Source organism: Papaver somniferum, chromosome 8 (genome assembly GCF_003573695.1).
Source record: "Papaver somniferum cultivar HN1 chromosome 8, ASM357369v1, whole genome shotgun sequence".
Lineage (NCBI taxonomy): Eukaryota > Viridiplantae > Streptophyta > Magnoliopsida > Ranunculales > Papaveraceae > Papaver > Papaver somniferum.
This window is the reverse complement of record NC_039365.1, coordinates 15,819,995-15,827,289: the sequence shown is the minus strand read 5'-3', so window position 1 is coordinate 15,827,289 and position 7,295 is coordinate 15,819,995. Positions and strand designations below refer to the sequence as shown.

Here is a 7,295-nt window from a genome sequence, read left to right as displayed (position 1 = left end):
CAACTGAATCCCAATCCATCTCTACGTCAAACTCCGACTAAAACTAAGCCCAATCATCAACGGAACCCAATAAACTTCCGACGCCTCTGTTTGCTTCTCCCGGCTTCTCTAGCCCAATTCGTTCGGTCCAATCACTTGTAGCAACCCTGTTGTGCTCTAACATGTCCAGCCCAACGAAAATCCGAGGTTGAATCTCCTTAAATCGTCCCAAGAATGCGAACTCTAATATGAGTCACGTCTGCCACAATTTGCCGCCAAATTCAAAATTCAAAAGGTGAAGGTGACCTCCCCCCAGTAATTAGGTTACCCCTTATCCAGGGTGCTAGGGTCCGCATAACACTTGTCCCTTGGGTGCCTTTAGTAATTTTTCTGGGATGTTTTCAACACTTTTTTGGGGTTCCTCCGGGATATTTCTGGGGTGTCTCTGGCATACTTCTGGGGTGCTTCTGGTACGTTATCTACGGAGGTTCAAATGCCACATTTTGAGCCAATTCGCCGCAAAAGCTTATTTCTCCAAAAACACCTACAAAGACATAAAATAACCAAATAAGTACAAAATCGAGCACTAACAGTATATACAATTGGGACAAATTAGACACATAAATGCGTCTATCAAATACCCCCAAACTTATTATTTGCTAGTCCCGAGCAAATCAAAACTACAAAATAAAATCCTAACTCACTGTCGCAGGCATCGTTGATTGCATTTAGCGTATGCAATAAGCCTTTAAACCCCTAGGTGTCCCTAGTGGCCGAGTTATAGTCTCGGGAGGACTTACTAGAGATATACCCACAAAACCTTAATACTCCAGACCCTAGCTATCTACAACGAACCTTGGAAGGCACTAAAGAATCTCCTTGGTTGGCATACTTATTGACTACAAGAGGAAGTACCATGATGCGAAATTCCAATTGATGTACACGAGTTTGCACTCAAGCATACTAAAATTCATATATAACTGACAGAGCTCTACTCAGATAGTTGCACTATGGACATCATATTTGGAGTCAAACTAATCACATGGAAAGATTAAGAGATGGATATAGAAAAACATAGATGGTATTGATGTTGACCAAATGATCGATGTTTCACATATCTGTCTGAAGGCCACTGCTAAAATGAACCTATCCTAATGGACTGAGATACCGATCTAACTAATATCAACACTGCTGGCATATACAAGGGAACCAGCGGCCGACAACCTAAATCTAGATCAACAAACTGGCATATACAAGGGAACCAGTGGTTGACTACATAAAATAATAACCTTTTTTCTCGATTTTTTTTTTGACGGCATGAATAGATCTTTTGGATCCAAGCGCATGATTCTTGTCAGCATATTACACGATATTTCTCACGGGTCCTGCATTCCACGCTTGTTTAGGCGACGGGACTTTAATAGCTGGATTTCCTCCTGGACAGTATCAGGAGGATCGGGTTGTGGAGTCTGAATAGACTCAAGTGATACCTCATAAACACTAGGATCGAGTCCCAAGTTAGGGACTTCTACTGGGGATAATTGACGATAACTACCCCCAAACTTAGAATTTTGGGTGTCTCTAGATAGACTAGTCACAATATTCCTAATTTCTAGACCATCAGGTTTCTGAAAAATGTCAATTGCTTTCTCTGAGTTATAATCAGGTGGTTCATCCTCTAAATTCTTTTGAGGTATACTAGCTGTAGGACTTATATGTTTCATATATTGTATGGTCAACCCTAGAGTTTCCTTATTGTCTTGAAGCATGATTTCTGGCCTGCTGTCCTGATCGGATGCTATAATCACAGGAAAAGTCTTAGATGGCCCTAAGAATGCAGATTTAGGGTCCAACTTATGAGGATCTTCTGAACAAGGGATTAAGGTAGACTCAAAAGCTTGTAATGGTTCAAACCTAGCTTTCCATTTATCAGTATCTAACATAGGAATAGAATCCAACATAGCATTCACTTGTTCAATATTGCTATCTTCGTCGAAATCCATGTTAAAGTGGGCTAGAAAACTCTCTAATGGATCTTCCGATGCGATATTTGGTAATGACTCCTGAACTAAGGTTCCTATCATGTTCACCTCTTCAACACATGTGTCATCTAGCTCATAAGGTAGCTTACTGACATTAAAAATGTTCATTTCGATAGTCATATTATCAAAGGATAAATTTATCACACCATTTCGACAGTTTATGATCGCATTAGACGTAGCTAAGAATGGGCGACCTAAAATCACAGGTATCTGGTTCTCTGGGTTAGGGATAGGTTTGGTATCTAGGACCACGAAATCCACTGGATAAATAAACTTGTCGACCTCAATAAGAACATCCCCGATAACACCTCGAGGAATTTTGACATACCTATCAGCTAACTGCAGTGTTATCTGGGTGGGTTTCATTTCACCAAGTCCTAGCTGTAAGTACACATGGTACGGAAGTAAGTTCACACTGGTTCCTAAGTCAAGTAAAGATTTTTCTACCCGGTGTTTACCTATTATACAAGCAATGTTTGGGGAACCTGGGTCTTTGTACTTTGGAGTGGTAGTGTTCTGAATGATTGAACTTACATGACTAGCTAAAAAGGCTTTCTTATGGACGCTAAGTTTTCGCTTTCGCGTACACATATCCTTAAGGAACTTGGCATAAGCAGGAATTTGCCTAATTGCTTCTAATAAAGGAAGGTTTATGGTAACTTGCTTAAAAACCTCCAATATGTCATTAAAGTTCGATTCCTTTTTTGTTGATGCTAATAGCTGGGGAAATGGGGCTTTAGGCACAGAGTCAGACCTCTCAGGAACCGAATTGGCATCATCGGAAATTTATCAGTCCCCTCAGTTAGTGGTCCTGAGGGATGAGATCCTGAGGGGTGAACTACAGTATGTTCACTATCGGGCATGGTTACCTGATTTTCTACTACTCTACCACTCATAAGGGTTCTAATAGCATTCAATTGATTCGATGGTTTTGCACCTACTTCATGAACTCCTCTAGGGTTGGGGGTAGTCTGACTAGGGATCCTTCCGTTATCTATCTCACTTAAGGTCTTAGCTATTTGGACGACTTGAAGTTCTAGCTTAGCAAGGCTCTGAGCACTAGTTTGAAAGTTCTGCTTGGTTTCTTATTGAAAACTAATTTGGCTCTGTCCTAACATATTCTGAGTTTTTGCTAACATCTTAATAGATTCCTCTAAGCTAGTCGTTTTGTTTTCTGGGCCTGATGAGTTCTTAGTGTAACCAAAATCTGGGGGAGCATTAGAATTACTAAACTGACCTTGACTCTGGCCCTTAGACCATGAAAGGTTCGGATGGTTTCTCCAACCAGGATTATAGGTTTCTGAATATGGGTCAAACTTCTGACAATTATCATACCTAGTGTTATTATAGAGAGCATTGGCTTTCTCTTCATTATTCTGGCCTTCCCAAAAAGGCTCCAATCTACGACTAATGTGACCCACTTCTAAAGCTTCTAACCTTTTCTCTATAGCAGCAATTTTGGCATCTGATTCAAAGCTTCCTTCTACCCTATTAACGTTTCGTCTGCCTAGAAGAATTGTTTTCTGGGGTACCCTATTGCTTTCCTATTGTTGGGTCTTTTCGGCGATTTCATGCAAATATGTCATCGCATCATCAACTGTTTGGTTTTCAAACCCACCTGTACACATGGATTCTACTGTAGTTGTGGTGGGATAATCTAAACCCTCATAAAGGATCTGAACTAACCTAACCTTTTCTAAACCATGATGAGGACATTGGGATAATAAATCATTGAACCTTTCCAAATACCTATACAAAGATTCTCCCTCCTGTTGTGTAAACGTGCAGATTTGCGTCCTAATAGACGAGGTTTTGTGCCTAGGGAAAAACTTGTTCAAAAAGGCAGATGTAAGTTGTTCATAGGTTTCAATTGATTCGGAAGCCAAACTATAAAGCCACGACTTGGCTTTATCTTTTAAGGAAAAGGGGAATAACCTGAGTTTTAAAGCATCATCATCAAGGTTTCAAATTTTCAGAGTACTACAAATTTCCTCAAAGTCCCTAACATAGAAATAGGGGTTTTCATTTTCTTTCCCTAAAAAGATTGGGAGCAACTGTAAGGTTCCAGGCTTAAGTTCATAATTTGCTTCAGTTTCAGGTAACCTGATACACGAGGGACGAGTAGTCCTAGTAGGATTCAACAAGGCTTTCAAAGTTGCCATTTCTGGCGCTATTGGACTATCAGGGATTCTTTCCTCAAACGGATGTTCAAAAACGGAATCTTCACGAATCGGACTTTCTAAATTGAGGTAATCAAGACGCTTAGAACTACTAGGTTTCTCTTTAAAAAATCTACCTAGGGCGTCTCTTTTACGTTCAGGCATGCAACAGAATAAGGTAGGGAATTCTATGCAAACACAAAACAAGGCTGACTCAACCAAATCAAACCTAAATTTCTAGCAAACAAAAAGCATGATGGCTCCACTTAGATTGTTTCTAGACCAGCTTCTATTCTTTCGAAAAGGAACTCGTTACAATCTGAGCAAACCCCTCTGGAATCAATCCGAGTCAAAGTAAGTTGAATCGAGGCGAGGGAAGCTTAGTGGAGCTTTGATACCCAAGGCCTCACCGGTTACAAGGCGGCGCAGTCACGCATTCAACTTACAGAAACCTTCAAGAACTTCCAAGTATGCTCAAAAGAGTAACCAATATTCTTCGAACGACTTTCCTATTAAGCTCGTTACCCTATAGGTCTCGTTCTAGTCAAAATTTTAGGCTTAGGTTCGCGTTTGGTTTCGTTTTCCTAAGGCGGGCAAGAAGAGAACGGTGATGAAATCCAAACCCTTATCTTGTATGGCCAGTCCTTGCCCTTTACTAGGAAATTAAAGCAGCCGTTTTCAAGTCCTCAGCATATATGCAAACGAAGGAATACAGTAAACCCGCTGACAGGGGATTCGCGGGTGTTTCGAAAAACTTACCTCCCGTACCAGACGAGCGAAGAACCGCTGAAGTCGACTCGGGCCACGACTCCTATGTCATGTACGAACCCGAGGGGCCGAGGCGATATCGTAATCACCGTCCTTCTCTGCACACAGTTTATATTTAAACCAACCCTTCCTTAGGGTTTAAAAATAATAATGTCCAAAGTTTAATGTCCAAGTGTCCAAAAAGAAAAGAAAAAATTACAAAAATTACAAATCCTAATACAGTTCTCTCTTTTTTTTTTTTTTTTTTAATAATAAAGAAAAATAACTAAAAAGAAATTGTTTTCTTTTCCGTTCTTTTCGCTTTAATCTTTCGCTCCAAGTCTTTATGCTTTAAGATCCAATCTTTACGAAATCACCAAACTCCTTGGCTCAATTCTCTTTATGATCCAAAACCTGTAGACAAAAGATAAATACCCAAAAACGTAAAAAAGAACAAAAATAATAAAAACCTAAAAAATAAAAGAAAAAATAAGTCTAAAACCCTAAAAGCAAATCCCCGGCAGCGGCGCCAAAAATTGATGTGATCGTAGATAGTGATAAAAGTGGTTCGATTCTCAGACTTGCGAAGGATAAAATATAGACTTAAGTTCTAAAACTAAAATAGAAAACAAACTAAAAATTGTCACAAACTCAACCAAAGATGATATCAATATTAAAAGAACACTGAGGCTAAGATTCCACTATTTTCCAAGTTCAAAGTGATTTAATCCCAATAATTATATTTATGCAATTTTCTCGTTCAAGTTGATTCTAACTATTGCAACAGGTAGATTCTCAAAATAACAAGTGTAAATCCGAAGCATAGAACATCAAAAACCTAGGTCCAAGTAGGAAAGTATGCTCTATCAAAAGAAATAACAATTGCTTAACAAAAATCATTCAAACAATTTTCAACCAAGGAAAATAATCATATAATAATTGAAAATAAATAAATAAAATAGGATATACCACTTCTTGTTGGAAAAATAGCTTCCTCTATCGTCTCAGTAATGGGGTTTAGCTCCTCATATTAATCACTTGCTCAAAATATTTGTTTATGGTTCAAAAGTTGATTAAAAGATGAAAAACTATAACACTGACTGTTTGAAACGAAGTATTGGTGTTGCAAAACAAAGGACTGACTGTTACGAAGAAGTTACTGTAGCAGCGTTACGAATTTGAGACGCTGTTCTTATTTGCAATGCTTGTTCTTCAGCAGCAGCAGCAGAAACACGGGTTTTCCTGCAATTTGATCTTCTCAGCTCTGTAGTGTTACAAACTTCTCTGCGACTGCTCCAATGACTTCATAACCCTAATTGTGACTTGACCCATCCTATATATAGCCAACAAGATCGAAAATCTTGCGAGTATATCCTTCTTTTCTTCCACAGAAAGTTTTCTCTTTTTATTTTTTACGCCTCTCTGTTTTGCTTCTACCGAGAATTGCTGCCTATTTTTCCGAATCTGTGACACATACCAATCCTGTTTTGGTGTATCAACTGAATCCCAATCCATCTCTACGTCAAACTCCAACTAAAACTAAGCCCAATCATCAACAGAACCCAATAAACTTCCGAAGCCTCTGTTTGCTTCTCCCGGCTTCTCTAGCCCAATTCGTTCGGTCCAATCACTTGTAGCAACCCTGTTGTGCTCTAACATGTCCAGCCCAACGAAAATCCGAGGTTGAATCTCCTTAAATCGTCCCAAGAAAGAACTCTAATATGAGTCACGTCTGCCACAATTTTCCTCCAAATTCAAAATTCAAAAGGTGAAGGTGACCTCCTCCCAGTAATTAGGTTACTCCTTATACCGGGTGCTGGGGTCCGCATAACACTTGTCCCTTGGGTGCCTTTAGTAATTTTTCTGGGATGTTTTCAACACTTTTTCGGGGTTCCTCCGGGGTATTTCTGGGGTGTCTCTGGCATACTTCTGGGGTGCTTCTGGTACGTTATCTACGGAGGTTCAAATGCCACATTTTGAGCCAATTTCGCCGCAAAAGCTTATTTCTGCAAAAACACCTACAAAGACATAAAATAACCAAATAAGTACAAAATCGAGCACTAACAATATATACAATTGGGACAAATTAGACACATAAATGCGTCTATCACTTAGTGACCTTATAAGAACTCAAAACCCAGATATTGTCTTCTTATGTGAGACAAAGATAGACAAACAACAATGTAAACCCCTTTTGAAGCAATATCAATACCCCAATTCTTCTTTTATTGAACCAATAGGGCTTTCTGGAAGCCTAGTTTTACTTTGGAAGCTAGGTTTCACCTGTGATATAATTGACACTCATCACAACATGTTCAACATTGTTGCTCAATATGATCTCAGTAAAACTAAGTTCTTGCTTACCCGC

The 7,295-nt window shown here is 39.3% G+C and overlaps 1 pseudogene; it reads left to right on the top strand.

Moving 5' to 3' along the window:
- The first annotated feature begins 3,719 nt into the window (after positions 1–3,719).
- Positions 3,720–3,819, top strand: LOC113307112 (annotated as a pseudogene).
- The last annotated feature ends 3,476 nt before the right edge of the window (positions 3,820–7,295 follow it).